Source organism: Rattus norvegicus, chromosome 5, assembly GCF_021556685.1.
Source record: "Rattus norvegicus strain SHRSP/BbbUtx chromosome 5, alternate assembly SHRSP_T2T, whole genome shotgun sequence".
NCBI lineage: Eukaryota > Metazoa > Chordata > Mammalia > Rodentia > Muridae > Rattus > Rattus norvegicus.
In genome coordinates, this window is record NC_141538.1 from 154,757,237 (window position 1) to 154,784,234 (window position 26,998).

The window sequence follows — 26,998 nt, forward strand, 5'->3', positions numbered from 1 at the left end:
CAGGGTTCATGAAGAAAATGAGTTTGTGAAGGCTAGCAGTCAATTAGACATTTAGGTACACATCAAAGGAGAGTTTCTTGTTTTTGTTTTTTCTAAATAGGAAATTCTAGAATCTTATTTCCCAAATATGATCTCTGGATCAATGTGACAGTGCTTTAGAAACCTAGAATCTCATTTTTTTTTTGTTTTTTTTTTTTGTTTTTTTAGATTATTTTATTTATGTGGCTGTTTACCCTGCATGTATATCTGTGCACTGTGTACTCTTAGAAGTTAAAAGAGGGTTTTGGGTCTCCTGGTACTGGAGTTATGTATGGACAGTTGTGAGCCTCCATGTTGATTGCAGGGACTCAAACTCAGGTCCTCTGCAAGAGCAAGTGTTCTTAACTGCTAAGCAACATTTCCTGTCCGTAGAATCTCATTGTAGTGAGTCTCTCTAGTCATCTTGTATCACATTATTTTTCTGTTCTAAGAGCATGACTTCTCAAATTATCTGAATTTATACCAGTTTATTTTTTCTTTTTTTTGTTTTGTTTTTTTTTAAAGATTTATTTATTTATTATTTTATATATGTGAGTACACTGTCCTCAGACACACCAGAAGAGGGCATTGAATCCCATTACAGATGGTTGTGAGCCACCATGTGGTTGCTGGGAATTGAACTCAGGACCTCTGGAAGAGCAGTCAGTGTGCTTAACCGCTGAGCCATCTCTCCAGCCCAGTTTATTTTTTTTCTAATCTGCCAGAGACTACTGCATGGTCTCATGTATGCTGTGTGTGTGCTCACTCCACATGCTCTTTAGCACCCTTGCTGGCTAGACCCTGTTTGAGACGAATCCCCTAATCGTGGATTTGGACGTTGCAGCAGTTGACAAGTTGTTACCCAAATGTCTAAGTGCTGACTCTCACTTTTGCTGGCGATATGAGAAGGGCCAACGTTGGAGTGAACACTTTACTCCAAGTAGCCATCTTCTAGTGAATGTTGTAAGCTGATGGGTACAAGACAAAAGGAAATGTGAAAAGAGAGTGGGGTAGTGTATGTATAAAGAACAGCAGGGACTGTATCTGTTCTAACTAAGGAAGGCAAAATGCTGGCATGGTATTAGAATTGGAAAGTAAAGGTCTGGATGTTGCTTTTTGATCACATGTTATCAGCTCATGGTTTTAGAGGTTTTTGAAAAGGGAAGAAAAGGCATGAAAGGGAACTTAGGAAAAGCATAGCATAGTCGCTGGCAGTATAGAGATGAGTGTTTGAAGTCTATGGTGATGTATGTAAAAGGATACTGGTCCATGGTTCCAGTGGTTATTTTCTTTGGCATCTATCTACTTTTGTGTAGGCTTAGAAAGGCTTGACTTTTTAATGTGCAGAAAGAAGGGCCAGTAGACTAGAAGTCCTTACTAGGCACTAGTTAGACTGAAGTCTTTACTAAGTACTTGTTAGAGGGAGGCCACACCTAACCCATGTGTCTTTTATTACTCCTGTAATAATAGTGTCTGTCACATAGAGTTGCTGTAAGATTTAAATTGATTGATACAAAGTACTTAGAGCAAATGGTTACCAGGGCCTGAAAAGATGGCTTAGTAGTCAGCTATTTCAGAGCACCAGGGTTCAATTTTCAGCACCTACATGGAAGGTCATAAACCATCTGTAACTCCAGCTCCAAGAGATGTAACATCCTCTCTGACCTCTGGTACCAGGTATGCATGTGGTCCACAGGTGTACATGCAGGCAAAACATAAGTGTTAAAAAAAAGAGAGAAAAAATGGTTAGGTGTACTATATGATAAATCCCAGCATATACCTCTTATTAGCTTTTACGTCATTCTTCCAGGACTTCAGAAATCAGTTTCCAGCTGATCTCTCGTAGGAACATTCTTCCTCCCATCTGTTTTTCATACTGAAGTTAGTGATCTTTTCAAAGCACAAATGTCTTATCTTTAATACTTAAGGGACTTCCTGTAATTCTTTTTTTTTTTTTTTTTGGAGCTGGGGACCGAACCCAGGGCCTTGCCAGGGCCTTGCGCTTGCTAGGCAAGTGCTCTACCGCTGAGCTAAATCCCCAACCCCCTGTAATTCTTCAGATAAAGATTTAAACCCATGTTTGGTGGAGACAAGTGAATCTTTGAGTTCGAGGACAGCCAGTACTACATAGAGAAATACTTGTGTTGAAAAAAACCAGGAAAGAGGAAAAAAAAAAAAAAAACAAAACCCAAACAAACTAACTAAGAAGCCGTGATAAGTTAGTCTCTGAGGTGCACATGTGTGCACGGTGTGGGTGCCTGTATACCTGCAGTATCCTCTTCGCTTTTTTAAAGGGTTATGTAGGGTATTATTCTTGCAGCCCAGACTGGTCTAGAACTTATGTAGCCCAGGCTAGCTTTGAATTCATAACATTTCTCCTGCCTTAGCCTTAAAAGTGCTGGGATTATAGGCTTGAGCCACCATGCTAGGCTTTTCTCTTTTTGTTCTTTTCTGTTCCCCTTCCCCTTGGAACAGTCTTAACAGAGGGCATCTGTCAGGCACTTAGAGTGAGGAAATTTCTGTCCAGGCATAGTACATGTAATTTATGTACTGCATGATTTTTTTTCTGTTTCAGTCTGCTCTCACTACTGTGAGGACAAGGACTGTTCACTTTTCATCCTCAGTACGATTTGAACAAATAAACAAATGAATTTAATAACTGCCCCTCAGTTAGGTTTGTGGTGTGGACTGTAGAGCAATCCTGGCTTTTCTGTGGGCAAGATTTGAGATAACGCCCCAGAAGAGAAGCAAAATTTGGAGCAGAGTAACCTGAATGAAAGTCCACTTTACCATTTATCAGACTTTGAACCCTTGCTTCTTTGATAAAAGAGAGGTATAGTATTTATCTGATTGTAATTACCATGGAGATTGATGGTAGTTAATTAATTAAAAGTACTTGTGATTTCTCCTCCTCCTTAGGATAGTTGTGGCTTGCTTTTTAACTACTCTGTTTAAATCCTTAGGCTGTCTTGGTAACTCATAGAGGTTAAGAGACTCAGTTTGTTCTTCAGATTCAGCCACTTAAAACTTTTTTTAAAAGATTTGTTTATTCTATATAAATAAACGGTAGCTGTCCTCAGACACACCAGAAGAGGGCATCGGATCCCATTGCAGATGGGTGTGAGCCACCATGTGGTTGCTGGGAATTGAACTCAGGACCTCTGGAAGAGCAGTCAGTGCTCTTAACCACTGAGCCATCTCTCCAGACCCAGCTAAAACTTTTTAACTTCCTTTTATTTTGTGTAGATATGGTTGTGTGTGTGTGTGTGTGTGTGTGTGCGCGCGCGCGCGTGTGTGTGTGTGTGTTTGTGTGTGTGTGTGCGCGCGCGCGCGCGCATAATGACCATGCGGAAGTCAGGACAGCCTGCAGCAGTTGGTTCTCTCCATCATGTGTGTCTCAGGGATAGAGCTCAGGTTATAACGTTTGGCTCTGAGTGGCCCAAAATGCTAGTGGCTGTTTGGAAATGTCAGGAAATGAACTTGAGATCTCAACACATGGGAATGGAGTTCATTTTCTTTGTTTTAAAAAACATCCTTATTTTAACTGTGTGTGAATATGTGCATGTGAGTACAGGTGCTGTTGGCCGGGGGTGTCAGATACTTAAGAGCTAGACTTATAGGAAGTGGTGATCTGCCTGATGTGGGTGCTGAGGGCTGATGAACTTGGATCCTCTGTAAGGGCAGTATGCACTCCTAACTGCAGGGCCATCTCTTGAGCTCCAGTTTTCTTGATAAGTTGGTTTTCTCATTGTGATTTGATGGGGTTTCTTTGTGTGTCACCAAAGATGGCCTCAAATTCACCATCCTCCTGCCTTAGTCATCCAAGTACTGGGATTATGAATATGTATCTCCATCTTCAGTCAACTAAAAAAATCATTAAAAATTTTTACTACATATATTTACCTTTAAAAGTGCATGAATGTTTTTTTGCTTGCATTCATGTATGTGTACTACATGCGTGCTTGTTACCCTTGTGGGTCAGAAGATAGTGTTAGATCATTTTTGCATACTATGTAGAGGGACCTTTGTTAGATGGCTAGACCGAGGCTTAATTTCTTCTCTAAGCCCGTGGTATATTTGCAGCAGAGCATGGATTGCCATTTGTGTTCTGCCTCTGAAGATGCGTCTTACTCTTAGTTTCCACTTCAGTCAGAGAAGACCACTTGATGTAGATTCTTTCCTTTCCCTTTGTGAGGTGGTGGAGTGAGCAGGACTGGGGATCAAGGCAGAATTACTAAAATGGGATGCCTTCTGCAGTTGAGCGTTTATTCTTCCACATGTGCCTAAAGTGTCCTGAGTTCCAGCATTCAATGGCTCAGCTTATGAAGTCAGTGAGGACACTTGGTGCAGCTGCTTCACCGTCTCTTACCCCACATTTGCATGAGCACACACACCCACGCACATATACATATACGTCACACACACAAGTAATTCTTAAAAATTAAGTAAATCTAGGGGTTGGGGATTTAGCTCAGTGGTAGAGCGCTTGCCTAGCAAGCGCAAGGCCCTGGGTTCAGTCCCCAGCTCCGAAGGAAAAAAAAAAAAAGAACCAAAAAAAAAAAATTAAGTAAATCTAAACCTCAGGTTGGCTGCTTCACCAATTTTAGTGACTGCGACCAAGTGTCCCATCTTATCCTATAACGGACAGGCTTTTGGAGAAGATACTGCACATGCAAGTGTCTGCTCCGTTCCCTGACAACACTGAGAGCCGTAGCAGCAGTTACAGCACAGCAAAGACCGACTTGCTTCTCAGCGTTACTTTGGACATTGCTTCAGTTTTGTTCCTGACCTTTTATTTTCTACATTTACACTTTCTTTGCTTTTATCTGGGTGACTCCCAGAGGTTAATGAGTTGATGAAGGTGACCTGTTCCAATAAAATTTTGTGTAGCTCTGTGATCTTAAGTCATTGCATATCTTGTTACCAATTTTTCTTATAATAAGAAATTAATTTGTACACCCTAATGAAGGGTCTGATAGAGGCTTTCTGGAAGCCACAGACAACTCAGACTTATGTCAGTTGGTTTGTTTGTTCTGCTCCCACTGTCATTGCTATTCTGTTCTTTGTTTTAAATGTTTAGACTTACTAATTTTTTTTGAGGGAGGTGGCAAGTTTAAGACAGGATTTCTCTGTGTAGCCCTAGTTGTCCTGGAATTCTCTCTGTAGACCAGGCTGGCCTCAAACTCACAGAGATCCACATTAAAGGTGCTTGCCACTATCACCTAGAGATTTGATTTTTAAAAATTTTTTTCCTTTGTATGGTAAATATGTTCATAGGTGTAGGTGCTTGTGCAAAAGTACATGTGTACATGCTCATGGTTTTATGTGTATAGGCCCAGAAGTCAACTTCAAGTGTCCTCCTCATTTGCTCTATATCTTGTTTTTGAGATAGTGTCTTTTACTGAACATGGGACCCTGACTGGGAGACTGGCCGACCAGCAACCACTCAGAGTGGGTAACAGATGTGCATCACCGTGTCAGGTTTCTGCACAAGGGTGTTGAAGATACCTAAGTTAACTGTAAACTCAGATCCTATTGTCTGTGCAACAACCACTTTACTCACTGAGCCACCTCCCCGTACTCAGTTCTGTTTCTAAGTCTGTCTAGTGAATTAAAACAAAACAAAGTAAAACTATATTCCTGTTCTAAACTCCTTACTTTTTAAAGAACTTCCAATTTCTTGTCCAAGATTTCCCATTTTTCCTTTAGTTTTGAGTTTCCTTTAGGTCTAATACTTGTATTTTCTGTCTTTGGTCAGCTTGAGTCCTGTAAAAGGAACTTCAGTCACCAGATGCAGTTGTCATCTGGAGGCTGACTGCTGAATGAACTCACTCTTTCCAGATCCTTCTCATCTTCGGTTGCTGGATCACCTCAGCTGTTCTGGCTCAACTCTTCTCCAAGCTGACTGGTTCAAACTGGCTTCTGACTGAATTGCTCTGTTTGGTCTCTGACTTTGGCAGTATGTACTAATCTTCTCACTCTATCTCTGGCTGTGTCTAGCTTATTCTGTCTGTAAAACTGTCCTGGGATAAACTGCCTCTGAACGCCACCAACTGAACTACCATGAACTCAGCTTCCCCACATTGCCTCTCTACTGACTCATTCTGTAAAACCTTTCTGATTCATCACTTTGACTGCCCCTCATTAAGACATCATTTTCAAGCATGGCTGCCTCTTTCTACAAACTGACCTTACCCACATTGTTTGGTATTAAAGGTGTGTACTAAGGGCATGTATCTATTCCAGCCAGAGGAATTAAAGGTGAGTCATTCCGGCTGGATCAGCAGACCCACAAAGTCTTTGGATGTGATCCCTTTCCAGAGCAGCTATGTTGCTAGATTAAAATTCCTCCACAGAGTTCATCTTAGTGTTCCCGTTTGCTTGTTCGTTTTTAGTTCCTGGGTTTCATTCTTCTAATTCTTTGCATAATTTGGGTTTATAGCTTATACATTTGGATGCAGGAGTACTTTCAGGGTTTTTTTGGGGTGGGGGGTGTTCAAGACAAGGTGTCCCTGTGCAGCCCTGGCTGTCCTGGAACTCAGTTTGTAGACTGGGCTGGCATTTAACTCAGAGATCCCCTTGCTTCTACATCCTGAGTGCTGCAGCAAAAGGTGTGTGCCACTGTGTCAGGCTTCCATTCGGAGTTTTTATTTTAGTACATGGCTAATCAGGTTCACATCGTAAGCTCTGCCGCCCTAGCGGTGGCCAGTGTTCTTTCCTACTGTTTTGTCTTTAATGAGGTCTTTGAATTTTGCCTTCTGCACTTCACAATTCAGGATTGTTAGCCAGTTTAAGACCAAGTTCGCACACTCAGCTGGGTCTCTCTTCTTACAGGCTCTTGATTTTCCTACTTCCCATTATCTTTGGCTGGTCCAGTGTCTTCTGGTTCCTACAGGAGCCTAATATTTGCTTTTTAATTAGAACTACAGCTAGATACTATCAGCCAGAACCCACCCCAGTCCCTTTTTGAATTTTCCTAAATCTGCCGGTTTTTGTTCATTTCAGATGGTTGGTTTTGTTTTTATTGTGTTTATAGGTGTAACCTTTGAGAGGGTCATCTGGAAGCAGAATTCCCTAATAGTATTTTTTATTCATTATGCTTATTATTATTTTTGTTTCAAAAAGGAAACAGCAATGTTCATATTAATATGCCTTGTAACCTTGGACATGTCTTTCCTCTCTGGAACTTTCTTGCTTCTGAGGAAAATGAGGCAGTTAGTGAAGTGTCCGTACTGTGTAAGGACTCATTCTGCTTTGAAGACAGCCTTGCACTTACCACATATACACTGGCAGAGACAACAAAAAGCTCTCTGAAGGAGCTGTAGCACTGGAGTTTGGTATTCCCTGCCATCAGTCATCTTGGGCTGCTGAGGGAATCAGTATGTAAAGACCTTTTCCATCAAGCCTGACAACCTGAGTTTAACCCCCGGGATACACATGGTAGAAGGAAAGGGTATAGATTTTTAAAATTTTTTATTTTTAAAATATTTATTTATTTTATGCATATGAATACATTGTAGCTGTCTTCAGAGACTGCAGAAGAGGGCATTGGAACTCATTACAGATGGTTGTGAGCCACCACGTGGTTGCTGGGAATTGAACTCAGGACCTCTGGAAGAGCAGTCAGTGCTCTTAACTGCTGAGCCATCTCTCCAGCCCTGGGTGTGGATCCTTTTAAAAACAAATTCTTTAGGCTGGAGAGATGGCAGAAGTGTGAAGAACAAAGGAGGACTTTTGTTCAGTTCCCAGCACCTATGAAGCGGCTAACAACCATTTGTAACTGCGGTCCCAGGGCTCTGATGTCCTCTTTTGGCCACTGTGAGCCCAGATTATGCTGAGGATTGAGCCCTGGGCTTAATGCATCCTTACCAATTGAGCTACATCCCGTAGTCCACACTCAGGCTACTGGCTTAGAGCTTCAGGCACTCCTTTTGCTGTCATGTTTTAAACCATTAAAGAAACAAACAACAAAACTATTATCTCCTTCTCTAATTCTGCCCTAACTCTCTGAGAGAACAGAGACGGTTGGTTCTGTGGTATGTGTAAATTTTCAGGTTGTGGTTTGGACTAAAGGGACCAACAAACAGTCTTGGAAGGAGGCCAGGAAGAGGTTTGCAGGGTTGGAAAGTCATGGTTCAAAGAAAGAGATGTTTGAATGTGAGAGTCTTGTCCAAAAGCTTTAGGTTAGAGATCACCTATATGCCATCTTCAGTCTTTAAGACAGGGTAGACAGGAAGATTTAACAGGAAGTCCTTTACCTCTCATAACTTTTCTCAAATTTCAGCAGTAAGTTTCAGGTTGATTATCTTTTAGGAAGTGATTTCTTTCAAATAAAAGTAGAGGTTTGTAGAAACTCTACTTCTAGCTCTAATTGGCATTGGGTAGTTAAGACATCTTTTGAGGACTGAGTCAAAAAGGGCAATAAAGTAAGAGTTAGTGTTGTGAAATGGCTTTATTTTTTTCAGATAAACTTGAGTTTAAGTCTTGACTGTGTTTACTGAGTAAGCTATAGGATTTTGGACAAAGTTACTTGACTTCTTAAGATTTAGATTATCTATAAGCAACATTATCACATTGATGTTTTGTATAAAGTGTACTGCCCAGGATGTAATAGGTTTTCTACTTTGTCTTCCAAAACATCTTATTTTTAGTATAATTCCAGGTTTACCCCTAAGTCATTGCATGACCCACCTTTTCCAAGATCCAGTTTCCTCTCTCACTTGGGCATTTAGTTGATTTCTGAGGTGCTTCCCAGATGTAAGATGTCATAAATCTTTAGAATACTGGGAAATAATAGATTTTTAATTTAAATAAAGACATCTGGCCTGGAGTCCTATAATGTGATAGGAGGGAAGGTAGCACGGAGCCGCGTTCCCCTTCAGAGACATAGGTAGCTCTCTTTGCAGTCAGGGGATAGGTACAGCTCACCTTGCCCTTTCTGATGCTGAACTCCATGTGGAAGTCTTCGGGTCACCTGAGCTTTGGCATGATTCATGCTGTTCTTATTTCTTCTTTTATATTCTGTCTAGGTCAACAAGCAGCTCCCAGTGAAAGACAGCGACTGTTTCCAAGACAGCAGACAGTGGGGAGGGCAACCATAAGTCCCCACAGAAAGCTCCCATTACCTAAATGGTAAGTATACTGTACAGTGATGTCTGGCAGACCAACTGAATTGGGTGGTTTCTGAAGCCTTTACAATTTTCTACCCCAGCAACTGAAGGGAGGAAACTCAGTGTTGGTTGATGCCTTGTTGTGTATGAACCATGAGGCTAAGCTAAGCATTTTACGTGTTTTCTCTTTTAAGTCCATAAACCTGATAGGGTTGTAGTCTAGTCATGAAGCCAAAAACTTTAAGGAACAGGTCTAACCTGTCACTTACTGAGTATTTACTGTGTGTCAGGCCTGTTTGTCATACACTTTCTTTCTTAATACCTATTCCAGCTCTGTGAGGTTAGTGCTTTTATCGTTTCCAGAAAGTGAGGTGAGAGGTTAAATAACTTCTCAAGTTTACACAGGCAGGAATGATAGAATTAAGTTTTTAAACTAGCTCCTTTTTGTCCTATCACATTCACCTTTTGAGAAAGTTACTTTTGGGGTTGAGATGGTGGCTCGCTTTCCTTTAAGAAGCACACCGAAATAAACAGATTAAAGAAATTTGGACTAACCACCAATTCCTTTACTTTCTTTGGTTTTGTGAGCCAGTCTTTATTGGTGATACACATGAAGGCTATGGAGAATGAATGCCAATGAACTAGGACTGAGAGAGAGAGAGAGAGAGAGAGAGAGAGAGAGAAAGAGAGAGAGAGAGGGAGAGAGAGAGAGAGAGAGAGAGAGAGAGAGAGAGAGAGAGAGAGATCATGAGCAGGGAGCAGCTAATGGACCTGACCTAGTGGTTCTCGTCACTTCTGGAGTACTGTGGATAGAGAAAGAACTGGGGGAAGGTTCGGAAAATGGGCAGTGGGCGTGGAAATGCCTGGATATAGAGAGAAATCTCAGTAACATGTCCTGTCAATCCACTCATGAAAAGGACATCGTAAGGACAAAGAGGAACTTGTCATGAGGTAATGGATGACATACAAACATGTTCTTTACTCTGTGGGTCTCAGGTTCTGGTATAAGTCAGACAGTATTAAGTTTACATATATAATGTGGTTAAACACTCGAGGCTGACCAATAGTGAATTCCTGGAGAGCTGTGTAAAGACAGAATGAGTATTCTGGAGGGAAAATGTATGTCCCTCCTGTCGTTAGAAGTGCTCAGACAAGATTTGGACGATGAATTACTAGACAACTTGTACTTTGAATTCTTTCCACTTTGAAAAGCTTCTGAATGCTACATGGGTGCTAACCCTGAGTTTTCTGAGTGTAAAATACATGAATTTATGATTTGGGCACACAGGGGTGGGCTGATTACTGAAACCCAGTAATGAAGTAGCTACATTCAGGAAATGGTGGTAAGACAGGCTTGTTAGAAGGCCTCAGTCTTTTAAGACTTGTTACTAGAAGTGATCTAGAGAAGACCTATTTAAAACAACGCTCTGATTTCTCTGGATAAGGAGATGCCAAAATCCTTGTTGTGGTACTGTAGGCTGAACCTGAATATGCTAAACAAGCCTTCTACCAGCTGAGCTCCAGGGCCTTTCCTGATTTTATAAATACGTCTTTGCTGAAGCATGGGTGTATTTATTCACTTACATGTCTGCTTCATACAACAGAATTGTTGGGACAGACACTTTTAATTTCACAAAACTTAAAATTCTTACTTCCAACCTAAGTGTGTATAGTTATATAGTTATATATCAAACTGCAAAGAAGTTTGCTGACCCCTGCTTTAAACGACTGTTGGGAACAGGAAATGAATCATGGCAACTATGTTGGGAGAAGGGGCAGGGCAGGATTTATTATGTTCTATTTCAGACCTTCCTGATCTGCAAGGGCAGGAAGAAGAGCTGGTTTCTAAAGTGCTCGCTAGGGCCACCTAGAAGTAGTAGGTTTAAGGGGCTGAGGATGTAGTTCAGTTGGTGAAATGCTTGTCTAGCATGACCAGGTTCAGGCCCCCAGTACCGCATAAGCCAGGCGCTATGATAGACCTATAGTCCTAGCACTTGAGAAGTAGAGGCAGTGGGGGTAAGAATTCTAGGCCATCCTTAGTTACATACTGAGTTCAGGGCCAGCGTGAGATACACAAGGCCCTGTTCTTGTCTTTTTTAAAAAAGAGGTTTAAGAAGTTTGGCAAAAAAAAAAAAAAAGAAAAAAAAAAAGAGCTGCCAAACAGAAATACAATTGATATCTTTCTAATATTAATTGGAATTGAAGTAGATATTGATGTGAGAGACATTGGCTTTAAAAGATGGAACTGACCGGTGGTACATGCCTGTGAGACCCAGGCACATGGAATACTGAGGCAGGAGCATTGTGAATTTGAGGCTAGTGTGACCACATGGTAAGTTCCAGGAGCACTTGGACTATAGGTGAAAGTGTGGAAATGAAACAGGCAAGCAGGACTGTCTGTCCTCCCTAAGGTTTAGCTTGAACAGGTTCCCTCCAGAGGCCACCCTTAGGCACAATTCCATGCTATTTCTGACCTCCCAGGGTGTGTGTGTGTGTGTGTGTGTGTGTGTGTGTGTGTGTGTGTGTTGGTCAAGTGTGCTAAAGAGGAGAAGCATGTATGAGCATAGACGTGCTGCTGGATGTCTGGTATCATTTGAGATGGCCAGGGAAAAGCTACCACAGCTCTGCCTCCTCTTCCCCTCTTTCCTTCCTTTGTTTTAGCTTTGTGTGCTTGCTATGAGTTCTTGATCTTCTTGCCCTGTCTCCCAAGTGCTTCCATCCCAGGAAAGTGACATTATGCCCAGTAGGGTAGGCTTTATATTTCAAAAAAAAAAACCAGGGGCTGGGGATTTAGCTCAGCGGTAGAGCGCTTGCCTAGGAAGCGCAAGGCCCTGGGTTCGGTCCCCAGCTCCGAAAAAAAGAACCAAAAAAAAAAAAAAAAAAAAAAAAAAAAAACAAAAACAAAAAAAAAACAAACAAACAAAAAAAAAAAACCAAACAAACCATTGTTTTACTTTTGGCTATGTCTGTCTTATTTTTTTTGAAAACAAGGGGAAGCTCTTAATTTTTTCATTCTTGTACTTCACAGAAGCCTGTGTACATCACAGATGTTCCATAAATATTTAGTAACTAATGAATCTTCTTCAGGGAACAGGCAAACATTAGGAAGAAAGGAATCTTATCTTTGTATACAGCCCTGGACTCAGCACCCCCACTACTTTCTCCAGAGAGGAGATATGTATTAAATAAATGAAAGGCGTGTGGTTTGAGGCCAGAATAGTGAGTTCTAGGACAACCAGGACTATTTAGAGAGACACTGTATCAAAAAACAAAACCAAAAATAAATGTGTAAAATTATTCTAAGGAGTGGAGGAAGATCCAGAAATACTTTTTGTTCTTACCGGCCCAGTAATGATATTTGGGCAGCCTACAGGGAGTGGTCTTGGCAGTTTGGCCTGGTTTCATGGCACAGGCTAGAAGGAGGACAGTATGGTGGTCAAGCCACTGAGCAAGTGATGCAGGGCTTGGGTGTGATCTTTTAGAACATGTGTCCAGCACCTGATAAGCTGTTCCTCTGGATCCACTCCTGCTAGCCATTTCCTCCACTGTAACCCATGAACAGTTCCTTGGTATTAGTGTTGTCTGTTAATGGCCAGTGTCTGGCCAGAGGTTGAATCATTAGGAAGTTCATTCAGCCACTCAGAGTCAGGAATTTTAAAGCATTTATTGTGTGCTAGGCTCCCTGCTGGGTACTGAGAATTCAGAATACAAACAAGAAAGTAAGTAGGGAGGGATAGACTGAGTAAATAAAACTCATAGAGGATTGTGAGCCTTTGTCTGTCATGCTCAAGGCCCCGGGTTCACTTCCCGTTACTTCTGCCACTACACCCAGTCAAAAATGAGACTTGACCTGAGGGCTGAGACAAGGCTGGAGAGAGAGGTGGGCAGGCAAGGCCAGAACATGAGAGCTTCTTGGTTTAATTGGAGAATTTGGATTTTGTCCTAAGAATAGTAAGAGCCTTGAAAAGATTTCAGATAGGGTAGTGAGTGTAATGCTCTCTTTTTAGTGTCAAGTAAGGCCTTGCTGGTTGTTAATGGAGTTTAGCTTTTTCATTCCTGTGCACATTTCATTCCTCCACATTCGGTTTTCAACAAAAGATAGAAAATTAACATTAAAATGCAAATGGAGGGGCTGACAAGATGGCTCAGTGGCTAAGTGACTAGAGTTCACTTCTTCGCACCCCTGCTGGGCTGTAACTCCAGCTCCAGTTCCCTCTAATGGCCTTACATGTACCTCCACAGACGTGCACACTCACAAAGAGATATAGACATAACTAAGACATCTAAAAAGAAAAATTTAATCCACATGCAAACAGTAGTCAGATTCCTGAACTTTTGTAATTTAGAATAGGAGTAATATATATATGGGGCCGTGATAAAGTTTGATAAATGTTCTTTTCCTGTTTCCAGCATAAAATATCCTGATTTAAAAAAAAAAAGTTAAGAAAGAAAGGATTATTCTGGCTTACACTTAGAATATCCCCATTATGGAGAAGGCTGGCCACACTGAATCTACAGACCCAATCCGGGGGACTGGCTCTACTTCTAGTGAGGGTTTCCCCCTTCAAGTAACATAATCCACACAGTTCCTCACAGGTCTGCCTGGAGATCGGTCGCATACCAGTTGTATCAAGTGTTAATTGTATTAACTATAGTAATTTCCTCTTGTGATTTGTTCATGAAAAGTTCAGGATAAAGTAGTAAAAAGGGAGTGTATTGAGAATGTCAGTTGAGGATAGGCCATTCTGTTCTCTTTTGTTTTTGAGTGGGGTCCTCACTATGTTTCCTATGTTGGTCTTAAGCTTCTTAGTTTAAAGAATCCCCTTGCTTTAGACTTCTGAGTAGCTGGAACTACAGAAATGCTAACTGACAATTATGGGTTTTTTTTTTACATTTTTGCATTATTGAACCCAGTATGGTGGCACACTCCTGTAATCCAATACACAGGAGGCAGAGGAAAGCAGATCTCTGTTAGTTTGAGGCCAGCTTGATCTACAGAGTGAGTTCCGGGACAGCCAGGACCACTCAGAGAGATCCAATCTCGAAAAATAAAAACAATCAAACAAAGCATTATTGCAGTGTTCTATATCTCGGAGTTCACCTCTTTACACTGTACAATGTGATGGTTTTAAGGATATTTACAGTGATACATTGCTTTTAAAGCACTCTGTAGACACATGGTGTCATTTGTCTTCTGGTAACTGTTAAATTAGTATAAACTCTTAAACTCTTTATCCTTTTTATTAGTGAATATATGAAATTTGTTTAGTGTCTAAACCCCCCTAACTAGTGTAAAAAATAGGTAATGCTTTTGCTGTGCTACTGGGCAGATGGCCAAAGAAAAGAGACTTGTTCCCTCCAGCTTTAGAGAATGTGGAAGTGTGGAGGCTAGGGAGAGACGAGAAAAATGGCAAAGTCTAAAGAGCCTAGATGAGATCTCTTCTCTCAGGAGATGGGCAGAGTGATGGATGGAAAGAGTTTGGTGGTAGCAATTCCTCTCAAGCATTGCTGTTCTATAAGAGCTGTGCACGCGCTCCATCTGGTGGCTCAGACCATGTAGTGCAGCCAGCGGCCTCGGGTCTCCAGAAGGCATTTGGTATTTTAAGCCTCAGTAGCAGTTGGATTGTTGGGAGTCAGTGTTACTATAAGATGCTGGCTTTTCTCTTACAGGTCAGACTGTGTTCATTCCCTCCTTTGCCCTGGCTTTGAATCTAATCTTACAAGGCTCCATCATTCAGTGTCCTCATTGTTGCTGTCATCCACCATGTCACTGCTCCTAATTTCATATCCTGATTCTGTCACTGTTTACAACACTATTCTTGTTAACTAGTGCTGAACCCTTGCCCCCTGCCTATGTGGCACTGGAGATGGAATTCCAGGCTTCACATATGCTGGACAGAATGCCTACAACGGAGACGTCTCCTCAGCCCATCATGGTCTTGATAGATCCATCTGTGTTAGTCTTACTTCACAACCGGTCCTGGCTTTTTGAAAGCTTCCATGACGCTCCGTGCTGTGTGCATTCGCCTCACAGATGCTTTGTCTCCTTTGCTGTTTTCATCTCTGAGTATTGGGGTTCAAGCCATTGATATCTTCTTTTCTCTGCACTCATTCCTTGGCAATGCCAATGTTTTTCTAAGCCATCTGTTTTTGTGACTCACAGATTTATATTCTGAGAACACCTCTGTCCTGTGCTCTGTCCGTGCTTGTGTGTTTATGAGCTCTGTTGTTTTTGGATGACCATTAAACCCTCACAAATAATGTTTTAAACTCACCTTCCTTTTCCTGCTGTTCCATATGTAACTGTACTGGACTTAGGACAGCACTGTCCTACAAATTCAGGCTAACAACCCTGGCCTGAAGCATCCCTAATTTCTTGCTTGTCTTATAAACCATGTGTAGTCTAGGAACACAAGCATGGGGTTCTCCCTTCACATGGCCAAAGTTCTGACCACTTCTTAGTGTCTCTATTACCAGCCACAGTGGTCTTTGCCTGGATTATCATAGTGTTTCCTGTTTGATCTTCCTAGTCCCACTCTTTAGTCGTCCTTTGAAAGACCATGGCATTTAGATTAATTTTCATCAAGGGCTAGGTCATAATAATGATATCACCTAACACCTGTATATGAAGTTCACTTTTTTCCTTTAAGTTTTGAGATAGTGTCTGCAAAATTAATTATTTAATATAAATATTTCAGGGCTCCACCTCAATATCTGTAGTCTGTCTTAATTTATCCTAACCCCTAAACTAGTCTGGCTACCTACTAGCCAAAATCTCGATAATACTTGCAATTTGAGACTTCTATATTTCTGCTGAACTCTCAAGAATTCTTCCCTCCTTATTCCTCCTGGCTGATCTCTCACTACGTCCTTCCCCTGGCTGGTAGAAGTCCTGCCCTAGTCTCTGTTTTGCCCAGCCATTGGGTGATCAGCCCAATTATTGACAAGGTAGAGAATAAATGGTAAGAACTGTTTACACAAACCTGAGACAGGAGATTCTTGACCTAAGCATTACAATGCCTTGTCTAGATTAAAACAGGATATGAAGGCAGAGAAATCAGCATTTGAATAACACAAAGATAACCTTTACACAGTATTTATGTCTACATTCTCCCCTTTTGTCTAATAAAAGACAAATGTTAGACAATAGACTCACTTATAATAATCTATGTACAGCAATTATTATGACTAATCAGGTAAGATTCACATTATGTCTAGTCCATAAGTATTTGTCAATTTTGTAGAAACTATTTTTTGTCTATCCTATTTGATGAGTTTAGAGTTTTATACCTAAATAATTTTCTACCATAACTTGTGTTATTAACCTTGAAAGCATCTTCTAAGCCTAAAACATTTTCTTAAATCCTATATAATTAAGCTTAATTGTGAGACTTTATCTAGTCTTCTTCCCAATTAGAAACCCGAGAAGGAATAAATATTACCTGAGTATGTAGGAAGTTCAGGCAAGCAGCTTCCAAAGCTATAAAAATGACGAGAGAAGCAGGTTGTCTGGACACCCCCAGAAATCTCTGTAAGTAGGAGATCCTGCCTTCAGCCCGAAGGCCCAGACTGAGACCTTCTGAGAAGCAGGACATATGAAGGACTGCTTATCCTGCCTTGGCAGAGCTTGGCAGTCAACTTTCCCGCGTCCTCTCTGCTCTTTCTGGACAGCATTTTGTCTCCAGATGAAAGATGGGCAGCTTTGCCCAGTGACAGCTTGTCACATTCGAGGTGAACTCCATATGGAGGTTCTTCGATGTTCTTTTATCTTTTTTGAAGTAGATTAGGGAGCAGGAGCAGACCTTTCTCATTGTTGGAAATGATCTTTTAATAGTGAAACAATTTTAAATGTCATATTTTGTGGATCTCTGAGGTTGAAGACCATCTATATATATGGTATATCTGAATTGTCAACCAATGTTTATTCTGTCTTCCATTTGAATAGCTGTGAAAACATCTTTTCATAATTAACTAAACTATTATCTAATATGGCCATGAATTTGATTGCCTAATTTTTAATTGATATTACTTAATTATCCTAAACAGTTTGTAATAGCAGGTTTAAAAAGACTAGAACTTGGGGTTGGGGATTTAGCTCAGTGGTAGAGCGCTTGCCTAGGAAGCGCAAGGCCCTGGGTTCGGTCCCCAGCTCCGAAAAAAAGAACCAAAAAAAAAAAAAAAAAAAAAAAAGACTAGAACTTGTATCTTTAAGAATTATATAGGTACATTACCTCAAAAGTTGAAAACATAAATTATGTGTATCAAAAACTTTAAATTTATATATATATATATAAAATTTTGTAGCAATGTTAACTATATTGGACTATATAATTCTTTTTTAAAAGATTTATTTATTTAATGTATATAAGTACACTGTCACTATCTTCAGATGCACCAGAAGAGGGCATCAGATCTCATTACAGATGGTTGTGAGCCATCATGTGGTTGCTGGGATTTGAACTCAGGACCTCTGGAAGCGCAGTCAGTGATCTTAACCACTGAGCCATCTCTCCAGCCCCAACTATCTAATTCTTTATCACCTTGTAAAGTTTGAAATAAATTATTTAGCTCTTGAGTTATCAGGCCAATTGTTGGCTGTAGCCAGTTAATATCTCCTAGCAATTTTTGAAAATCAGTAAGAGTTCTTAATTGGTCTTTCCTGATTTGTATCTTTTGTGGTTGAATTTTCTGCAGACTTATCTTATGTCCTAGATAAATAATAGAATCCCCTCTTTGTATTTTTTTCAGGAGCAATTTGTAATTCCCAATAAAATAAAAAAACTTGTTTTATTAAACATTCTTTCTAAAGGTATCTCCATTTGAATCAGCCAAAAAAATATCATCCATATAATGGTAAATTATGGATTGAAGAAATTGCTTACGGATTATTTCTAATGGCTGTTAAATAAAATATTAGCATAAAGTTGGACGATTCAGCATTCCTTGAGGCAAGACCTTCCAGTGATACCCTGCTACTGGACAGCTATTACTATAAATAGATATTGAGAAAACCTTTCTTTGTATTGTTCTTACAAAGGAGTCGTAGAAGGCAATCTTTTAAATCAACCACTATAATAGGCCATTCCTTAGGTAACAAGGAAGGCAAAGGGATTCTAGACTGGGAAGAAGCCATTGGCTAACTGATTTTACTAATTGCTCTCAGATCTGTCAATATCCTCCGTTCACCAGATGTATTTTCAATCACAAAGGAGAATTCCAAGGTCTGGTGGACTCTTCTGTATGTTGAGCCTACAGCTGCCGTATGCAGTTGTCCTCGGCTTGTAATTTTTCTTCTGTCAAAGGCCATTGTCCTAGACTAAGATGAAAGGCTGTTTTGTTGTTCGTACTGTCTCTCCCACTGGAGAGTTGGCTTCTGTTGTCTTGTTTATGGACAATCCATGACTATTCTTGATGCAGTTTTTTAATGGTTTCATCAAGACTATCGCCTATTTTATGGCCTGTCCCTGAAGTTTGGAGGAATGGTGACCCGTGTCTCCCATTGTTGCACTTGATCACTTCCCCATAAATTTATTGCTCTATCAACTGCATAGGGCTTTACGTTTCCTGTTTGACCTTTTTGGCTCTATACATTTAAGCCATTTAGTACTTTGTTTTACCAAGGATAAGCTTCTCCTTCCTTAACACTGGACATCCGTCTCCTGAAGAGGCCACCGAAGGTTTGGATGAGGTTATGGTTATGGTTGCATCAGTGTCAACCATTCTGCTAAGTTTATCTCTAAGTTTAAGCCTCTGATTGATCTTCTGTAGATATAGAAGTTTGCCAAAATATTTGTTTCTTGGCTTCTTTTGTTTGTTTGTTTGTTTATTTCATCTGTTGAAGTTGTTTTGACTTTGATACCTAGGTTTTTAGTGTCTATTTTTACATCAGTGTTGTTTGTTCTGCGGATGACATTTCCGCTGTTGCTTTGAATTTGGTATTGGGGCCTGAAAGAGTCCCTCCTGGGCTCTTTTTGATTTGTCTGTTGGTGGCTTACACTCATCAGTCCAACGTTAGCCTTTGCCATATCTTTTGAATATACCAGAAAGCATAGGCTCTCTTTTGGACCGTTTGGTTTTCTTTATAATTCATTTATTTTTTTTACCCCCTCCCCTATAATTTATTTTGCAATAACTTTGTTCACCACAGTTTGGACATTTGCAAGTTTGGATTGTCTCACAACCCTTGGGAATGGTTTCTCCTTTTTTTTTTTTTTTTGGAGCTGGGTACCGAACCCAGGGCCTTGTGCTTGCTAGGCAAGCGCTCTACCACTGAGCTAAATCCCCAACCCATGGTTTCTCCTATTAAGGTTTTCTCAGGAGAGTGAGCTGTAATACCAATCATATTCCTAACCCATTTATCAATAGGTAAACAACAACAACCTATCTGACCACCGATCACAACAACCGATCGCGCAACAACAACCTTCTGACCACCTCTTTAGATTCAGTGCTAGCATTTAAGAAAGCCAAGGGTCATTAGTGTTTTTCTAACTAGTGGATCTGATGTCTTTCTAGCTACAGCTGAAGTTCCTCTCTGTAAAAAGTCAACGAGTGTTTCTTTTGGACCTTATATAATCTGAATAAATGGCTCAAGTCTTTTTCCTGTTTCCTCAACCTTGTCCCAGGCACTCAAGGCTGCTATGTAACAGAATGTTGAGGCTTCTTTTTCATATTCAGCTTGCGTCTCTACCCCGCTGTATTGACCTTTGCCTAGCAGCTGGGCTTTTAGAAATAGTGATACCTCTGGCTCTGTTTCTCTGTGCTGTTTCTCTAGCCTCTTCTCCCCACCTGACTTATAAAATTGTGTCTCTTCTGCTCTAATAACTCCTCTAAGCCTTCCCTCTTTGTCCTGTTTTCTCTCTGTTGTTCATTTTGATCTGTAAAATTCTGTATCTTGTTCTGAGCCTTTGCTTCCATGTTTTTTCTTCAGTTTGTATCTCTCATGTTTGAATATCTTCTTTATTCTGACTTATTAATTTTAGCAACGCCTCCTCTAAGTCTCATGAATTTTTCTCTAACGTCCCCTTTCCCCAAAAGGCATAGCAAACTAAAATGCTAATTAGGATGAGAATGAAACTTCATAGTGCAGTAACTATGAAGGGCAAAGTGATAACGTCTTCCAGATCCTTCATCTCCTGAGCTGATAAAATAGCATTAAATAGGGGCTGGGGATTTAGCTCAGTGGTAGAGCGCTTGCCTAGGAAGCGCAAGGCCCTGGGTTCGGTCCCCAGCTCCGAAAAAAAAATAGCATTAAATAGACACCATGTCTTCTTTGTGTTTCTCATCTTTATGTCGTATTTCTTTATTACTTTTAAATTATTTATGTGTCTATGATTTTTTTAAATATACAGTTGCCTCCCTTTTTTTTTTTTTTTTTTTTTGGTTCTTTTTTTCGGACCTGGGGACCGAACCCAGGGCCTTGCGCTTCCTAGGCAAGCGCTCTACCACTGAGCTAAATCCCCAACCCTGCCTCCCTTTTTTAACACTGAAACATTTTTAAATATCAGATGAAAATTCTGTTGTTTTTGGATTTCTTCTTGTCTGTTCTCAGTCTGTGTCTGTTTAGGGGCTGTGCTTGGCCAGGCCCCTGTCTTTTAGTTTACAGGCCAGAAGTGTCTCTGCCCTCCACCCTTGCTAGATCACTGCCCCCTTCTCCGCAGGGGAGTTGTAGAATGTACCAGTCTGATTAGTCCCATCAGCTAGGGTGTAGCAAGCTGGCTTTGCTCTTCTCAGGAGGACTTTTAGCCTGAGAAAGCCTCTCTTGTTAGCCAGGAACTGCCCCCCCCCCCAAGGTTGGGTAAAAGGGAGCAGGCTTTTATCTGGCAGAGACTTCTTTTCTTTGTTTCTCTGCTGCCCCCCCCTCCGGGGGGGGGATCTATTTAAGAATCCTCCAAGCTCCAACTTTAGGAAGAGTAGTTGTTAATTAACCAATGAATGCTCAGAGGATTCTCCCCCAGGAGAGCAAAAGTCTGGCAAATGGTTTATAGACTCTTTTCTGTTTTTTACCTGGAACTTTCTAATAACTAAATATGAATTTTAAAGGTGTGAATGAAATTGGACACCAAATGCAAAAATGAATTATTTAATGTAAATATGTATTAAATTAATACAGCAGCTGTATTACTTTACCCTAGCTAGTTCCCAATAACAACACAGGGAGACCAAGATTATTCCAAGGGTCCTCAATATCTGAGCAGTTTATTTTAACCCCGAAACTAGTCTGCTACCTACCAGCCTGGATCCTGCTAGTACTTGCAATTTGGGACTTCCATATTTCTGCTGAACTCTCAAGAATTCTTTCCTCCTTACTCCTCCTGGCTGATCTCTTTCTCTCTCATCCTCCTTCCCCTGGCTGGTGGAAGTCCTGCCCTATTCTCTGTTTTGCACAGCCATTGGGTGATCAACAGTTATTAACAAGGCAGAGAGTAAATGGTAAGAACCGTTTATACAAACTAAGACAGGAGATTTTTTTTTTTTTTTTTTTTTTTTTGCAGATGCAAAACCTTGGTTCACGTTTAATATTTTAAATAACCTACAGGGTTTGTACAGTATCACCATTAAAATCCATGAACAGGGAACATTAAAACACTGCAATGCAATATAAACAGACCAAAGAGAAGTGCATACCAGTGCATATTTTCAACAATTTAAGACTGTATCAAAGAAGTAACAATGTGAAGAAAAGAATGTTTGCAATAGTTTTTAAATTAAAAGCCCTCCTGGTGTTCTCTTCAGGGTCTTAGTGGTGAGAAGACAATGAGGTTACCACCAAAGGAAAACTGTCGGCCTGGATCTTGCTAAGACAGGAGATTCTTGACATAAACATTACAACACCATGTCTGGATTGAAACAAGATATGAGGACAGAAAAATCAGCGTTTGAATAACATATTTTACACAGCACATTAAAGTATTATGCCTATAAGGGTCTCACTGTATAGCCCTGGCTGGCCTGCAGCCTACTGAGTGCAGTAGGCTGGCCTCAAAATTCATAGGAGTCCACCTGTCTCTACCTCAAGTGCTGTGGTTAAGGTCTGTACTGCCATGAGCAGCCTGGGTTTTACCCTTGATCCTGTATATTCTATAGGTTTAAAGAGAGGTAGAATGACATGTATCCATAATTAAAGTACACAGAGTATTTCACTGCCGCATCCCCTGTGCTCTAGTCACGTCTCCTGTTTCTACAGTTTGGGCTTCTCCAGATGTCATTCAGTCAGTTATACCATGTGAGTCTTTTTTTTTTTTTTTTTTCTTTCTTTTTTTTCGGAGCTGGGGACCGAACCCAGGGCCTCGCGTTTGCTAGGCAAGCGCTCTACTGCTGAGCTAAATCCCCAACCCCCCCATGTGAGTCTTTTTAAAGTTGATAACTCATTTCATTTTAGAACTGAATAATACTCCACTGTCTGGATGTAGCCGTTTATCCCTCTGCTCACTGGAGGATATCTCCCTGCTTCTAGGTTTAGGCAATTTTAAATGCAGTTGAACTGCTAGATCGTATGGTGAGAGTGTGCTTGGTTTTGCTGGAAAGCCTTCAAAAGTGCTGCTGCCATTTTCGTTACCATGGTAAGGACTTGAGAGCCCCTGTTGCCCTGTATCCTCCATGTTCATGGTGATTTGGACATTTTAATAGATAGGTAGTGGTGTTAGGGTCTTTGTTTTTTGAGACAAGCCTTGACTCTGTTGGCCAGGCTGGCCTTAAGTTGAGGGTGCTGTTCTGTGCTAGGATTATGAGCATGGGCCACCATGACCAGCTTTTGGTATATTGTATGTTTTCAGTTCTAAATCAACATGATCTTTCAATGTGCTTCTTTGTAATCTGTATATATGTATATATCCTTTGGTAAGGTGTCTGTTCAGGTCTTTGACTCATGTTTTTCTTACTGAGATAATCATATATACATATATATGCATATATATATATATATTTTTTTTTCCCCTTGAGACAGGCTCTCTATATGTATGTAGCTCTGGCTGTTCTGGGACTCACATTTGTAGACCCAGCTGGCCTTGAACTCACAGAGCATCTGCTTTGCTTCTGCTTCTTGTATGCTGGGATTAAAATTGTACACCACTGTTCCTAGTATTATTGTCAATGTATTTTAGTTATTTTTTCCCCTATTTGACTTGCTTAGATGTCTTCCACTTTAATCAGCTTAGATTGTCAGCTGTCTCCTTCACGGATTGTCTTTTAGAACACATATAATCTGGCTATAGCCCTATTTATAAAGAAGATGGTTTTTGTTGTTTTGTTGCTTTTATTCTTTTTCTCAGAGATCACAGGACTGTTTTTTTAGCCTGGGCTATTTTGTTCTTTTATCTGTCTATTTTCATATATACTGCCATGAATATCATCAGTTTTGTTCATTTTTGATGTTATGTTAGTTCTTCTGGTCATCCAGCTCTACCAAAACTTTTATCAGTTTGTCAGTGTCCACACAGTGGTTGCTGGGGATTTTGATTCTGAGTCTGTAGAATTGACTTCAGGACGATGTTGAGTCTTCCCATGGTAAGGATGGACAAACTCCCGTTTACTAGGTCTTCTGCTTTACAATCTGCAAAACTGTGAAATATGCATATAGTTTTTGAGTTTATATCTAAATTTCATTTTTATAGTGCTAATAAAAATGATACTGTACTTAAATTTCAAATTCTGTTTGCTCACTGTTGGCATGTTGGGAAATGGTAGGATTTTACCTATGTATTGTCTGTCATGCAATCATCTTGTAATCACTAATTGTTTTAAAGTGGCCTGTATTTTTTTTTCTCATTCTGTTGAATTTTCTATGTAGAGAGGCATGTCTTTCTCAAAGTTTTTCTTTCCTCCTCGGTATGTCTTTTTATTTTTTTGCCTACTGTATTATCTAAGCTTCAGTACAATGTTGAAGACAGGCGGCAAGAGACGCTCTTGTCCACACAGGAGGCTTTAAGCTTCCGTATGTGATTCTTGTTGGTTTTTCTTTAACTTATCGGTATGATGACTTTTATCAGTTTTCAAAAGCTGAAGCAGCCTCGCATTCCTTGAGTAAACCAGTTGGTTGCAGCATATTCCTACACATTGTTAGATTCATGTGCTAGTGTTTCGTGTGAGAGCCTTCGACGTACCTGTGTACAGGAGACCTGGTCTGTAGATTTTATTTCCTTGTGATGTCTCTGGTCTTATGAGGAGGGTTTTGTTGCCTCACAGAATGAACTACGAAGTACGTGCTGTGAGTCTGTCTTCTGGGAAGCTGGTACACTCTTCTGAGTACTAGAAGTACTTACCCATAAATCCGTTTGGACTTTTATATCTACTTTGCCAAGTTATTGGTGAACAGAATAGGCCTGTTCAACACTGTCTACTATTTGAATACATTACATTGTGGCTTTAGGTACTTGGTCTGTTTCATCTGGATTACCAAGTTTTGGCTGCAGAGTTGTCCATAAGTTACTCTTTCTAATGTCGCTGAGACCTATGACGTCGTCTTTGTCATCTCTTTTTTTATTATTTTTCCAGAGACAGCTTTGTCTTCGTATTTTTTTTCTTTTTTTTTCTTTTTTTTTTTTCGGAGCTGGGGACCGAACCCAGGGCCTTGTGCTTGCTAGGCGAGCGCTCTACCACTGAGCTAAATCCCCAGCCCCACAGCTTTGTCTTTGATTAGCAACCCCCACACACACTCACACACACTTGTTTCCTTATTTCAACTTGATTTCCACTCTTTTTTCTTTTTTACTATTTCTTCTGCTTAATTTTAATAAGTTAACATTAATTACTTGTTAGCTGGTAGTCAGTGGTCTCACGGTGACCACCTTTGGGTAAACAGTCATCCTGCTTTACTTTGGCTATTTGTTTGTTTCTTATCTTTGAGATTAATGCTACTCTTCATCTACCATATGCACTGAGTGCCATAAATACCTCTTAGCAACACTTTGACTTCATCTCAAAGCTCTTTAGAGAATTACATACATAAATACCGTATTTCCATCATTTACACTCACTCCTTCTCTAGCCTGTATGCTACCCCCTTCTCCTTCAGATTCGTAGCCTCTTTAATTATTATTGTTTACTCTCTCTCTCTCTCTCTCTCTCTCTCTCTCTCTCTCTCCCTCCTTCCCTCCCTCCCTCCCTCCCTCCCTCCCTATCTACAAGTAAATGTGTATTTAGGGTTGACCACTTGGAATTAGCAGCCACCAGTTGCCTGTAGTTGCACATCTGGGGGTTGGACTTTGTGAAACTTGCCTCCACCCTGTTGGGATGGCATCTGATGGCATCAGTTGTTAGATTGTTTTGGCAGCCCCACTGCTAAGATTTCGTGGTGCAGCTCCCTGTCATACACAGAGGACATTCAATATCTCACAGCAGACTTCTAGTCTTCTGGCTCTTAAAATCTTTCCACTTTCTCTTTTGTATTGTTCTGAGTTTATCTTACACATTTTAAAAAGTTGTATTTTTCTTTCAAAATATTTCTATTTCCAGTCATCTTCTGTTACTGATTTATTTGGTTCTTTTGTGGACTAATTTATGATTTCTTTTAGAATTGTTAAAGCGACTGCTTTAGTTTCTTTTTCTGTTGATATGGTAAAATACCTTGTTAAATAAACTCAACCCACGGGAGAAAGGTTTATTTTAGCTTACTGTTCAAGAGCACGGTCCATCCAGGTGGCAGGCGTCTTGAGCAGTTGATCCTGTCACAGTCAGGAACAGGAACCGATGAATGCACACTGACGCTCACCTTCCTTTCTCCATTCATATAGGACAGGATCCTTGTCAAGAAAGGAGCCACACACAGCAGGCAGCAGTTAACATAATCAACTTCCCCACCCCATGCTCAGTGGCCCATCTCCCAGGTAACTGTCACAGCTGTGTTGTTAAAGCCTTGAACGGGAGCTTGAGAATGTGTCATCTGCTGGTGCTGGCATAGACTGTGCACATGCCTCTGCCCAGTTTACAGTGGTGCTCATGAATTTAACCCATTTTGTTTGGTAGTTTAGCGGGTGTAAAACTCTAGTTTGACCGTTTACCTAAGTGTTACTGTGTCTTTTGTCTTCTACTTGCCACTCAGTTAAGGTTCAGATGCTCTTTCTTTGCTATGAAAGATTGTTGCTATGACTTGAATGTTTGTGTAACCCACAAAACTCCTGTTCAAACTTAATCCCCCACAATATAATTAAGAAGTGGGGCCTTTAAGCTTGTCACCCATACAGAATTAGAATCTTAACCTTTTTTGTCTTTATACTTTCAAGTCCAAAGATTTAAGGTACTCTTAGTAGATACCAGGCCTGTACCTGGCAGAGAAAAACCTACCAGTGGCCTGGATTTGCATTTTCCAGCCTCCAGAACCTCTCTGGTCCTTATGAGGACCCATTGTCATATCTTTTGTCAGAACAGCTAGATGGATGGAGACAACATTTTAAAACCGTAACTTTTATAATTGTAGTTTTCTTTTATATAACCTGTGTCTGTGAGCAGATTTAACTTTATTCTGTTCGAGGCAGGATTTTTTTAGTGTAAGGGTCTTTCACCAACCTGTTTCAGATATTCTTCCCTCCTTTGGTCTGTGAACCCTCCCTTCCTATCCCCCTCTTACCTCAGGATTATTTAGTGTGATCTCACCAAGAGCTCACCACGTTTTCTCAAGGGCACTGGGGAAAGAGGACTATGCTCATTTTATAGCTAAGGGAGAAAGGCTCTATTTTTCAATGAATACAGAAAGGGTGGAGATTGTGTGCATGGTAGATGTCCTTGTCCTTGTCCGTGAGGATTGTGGTTCCCTGCACTTTTATGCCAGGCTGTGCTTAGGTGCTACATTCATTGTCCCTCGTAAGGAACAGGTCTACTTTGCAGGTTCACACAGGTTGAGCCATTAAAATCGTATGTAGTCACTGTGTCCTCTG

General features: G+C 40.6%; 1 protein-coding gene across 2 annotated transcripts in view; it reads left to right on the forward strand.

Annotated features, from left to right (window-relative positions):
- Luzp1 (leucine zipper protein 1) overlaps positions 1-26,998 on the forward strand; it is a 76,691-nt gene that overhangs the window by 40,916 nt on the left and 8,777 nt on the right. The window contains 2 exon segments of one of the 2 annotated variants that reach the window (NM_030830.2): positions 9,048-9,150; positions 25,859-25,951. The gene's annotated coding sequence lies outside the window, so the exon portion shown is untranslated. 2 annotated transcript variants of the gene reach the window in all.